Raw genomic sequence first — 2,102 nt, 5'->3', positions numbered from 1 at the left:
CCCAGGTTACTCCTCAAAACCCTCTGGGTTTTCTCTCTTGCAGCAGTTAATCACAGTGGTCTATGATCTGTTCACAGGGAGATCTCCCCTCTAGCCTGTGAGACGCCTGAGAAGTTTTGAATCTGATCCATCTAGGTAAAGCTAGATTACAGTGGCTCATGCCTAAAATCCTGACACTTTGGGAGGCTGAGGTGGGAGGATCACTTAAGCCCAGGAGTTTGGGACCAGCCTGGGCAACATAGTGTGACCTGTCTCTACAAAAAGTTGTTTAAAATTAGCTGGGTGTGGTGGTGTGCGCCTAGAGTCCAGACACTTAAGAGGCTGAGGTGGGAGGATCACTTGAGCCCAGGAGTTTGAGGCTGCAGTAAGCCATGATACAGCCATTGCACTCCAGCTTGGGTGACAGAGTGAGACCCTGTCTCAAAACAAAACAAAACAAAATAGAAAAAAAAAAAAAAGAAAAGAAAAGTTGGGGAGGAAAACCTGAAACCAAGCAAGCTTCTTTTCTTTCTTTCTTCTCATCCTTCTCTCCTTCTCACCTCCCTCCACCCACTCTTTTGTTCTCCATTTCTCTCTTCCCTTTTAAGATGAAAGACATCTGGTCGCCCAGCCCACCCCTGCTATTTTGTGAGATTTCCCAGATGAGGCAAGATGTGGAAAACTACTCATGGCCTGACTGGAGTTACATTCTCCTTCCAGGTCTCCCATGTGAGATGTCAATATAAGGAAAGAACAAGACAGAGAGAGAGAGAGAGAGAGAATGAATGTGTGTGTGTCTAGGACCTGACCTGGGGAGGGTGAGATACCAGCTCCTGGGCCTCAGGCATCATGGCCAGGCAGTTCATTCCCATGCTGTGATCTGTGGCTTTCCTAGAGCATCTGGGCTGCTTACCACTTAAAGATGTTCTAGGACTTGGAAAGCCAGGTCCTGGGAGTGCAAGAGCTCAGGCTGTGTCTCCCTGACAGCTCTACCTCAGGAAGACCAGCTGGCTGCATTTCAGTCCTGCACCCCACCCGCACCTGTGGCCCTCACACCTCTGCTTGTTCCCAGCCCTGTGGACTGTGAATTTCCCACAGAGCCCAGGATAAAAGTGCATGACCTGAAGCCTCTGCCAGAGGAAGAGGGTGGTCCCCAGGTCCACCCAGTCCCTACCTCCTGAATCACCTTATCTCCCTTCTCTGCTGCTGACCAGTCCCTTTGTTTATGGTGCAGGAGAGGGAACCACTCAGCCCATAAATCACCTGCCCCACCTTTCCTTATCCTCCAGCTCTGCCTCTCCCTCCCTATTGGTCCTGCCCACCCATTCCTCTGTCCCCTCCTCACAACTGAGAGGTGGTTGTATAGCTTGGCAGTGAAATGGATTCTGGAGCCACACTGCCCAGGTTCCCAAGTCCATGCTTCACCATGGCCACCAAAGTCACCAAGCTTTGTGACCTTGAGAAAGCCATTGAACCTTTTAAATTCCCCATGAGAGGCTGAGTGCAGTAGCTCATGCCTGTAATCCCAGCACTTTGGGAGGCCAAGGCAGGTGGATCACTTGAGGTCAGGAGTGAGACCAGCCTGACCAACATGGCAAAATCCTGTCACTACTAAAAATACAAAAATTAGCTGGGCTTGATGGCAGGTGCCAGTAATCCCAGCTACTCAGAAGGTTGAGGTGGGAGAATCACTTGAATCTGGGAGGTGGAGGTTACAGTGAGCCCTGATCATGCCATTGCACTCCAGCCTGGGCAACAGAGCAAGACTCCATCTCAAAAAAAAAAAAAAAAAAAAAAAAAAAATTCCCCATGGGGACATGTGGATGATAATGCCTATCGGATGGAGTGGTTGTGAATATTAGGTGAGTTAATAGTATAAAGTGCGGCCGGGCGCGGTGGCTCAAGCCTGTAATCCCAGCACTTTGGGAGGCCGAGACGGGTGGATCATGAGGTCAGGAGATCAAGACCATCCTGGCTAACACGGTGAAACCCCGTCTCTACTAAAAAATACAAAAAAACTAGCCGGGCGAGGTGGCGGGCGCCTGTAGTCCCAGCTACTCGGGAGGCTGAGGCAGGAGAATGGCGTAAACCCGGGAGGCGGAGCTTGCAGTGAGCTGAGATCC

This window comes from Rhinopithecus bieti, unplaced genomic scaffold, assembly GCF_001698545.2.
Source record: "Rhinopithecus bieti isolate Rb0 unplaced genomic scaffold, ASM169854v2 scaffold_12155, whole genome shotgun sequence".
In the NCBI taxonomy this organism is placed as follows: domain Eukaryota; kingdom Metazoa; phylum Chordata; class Mammalia; order Primates; family Cercopithecidae; genus Rhinopithecus; species Rhinopithecus bieti.
The sequence above is the reverse complement of the archived record's forward strand: the minus strand, read 5'-3'. Positions refer to the sequence as shown.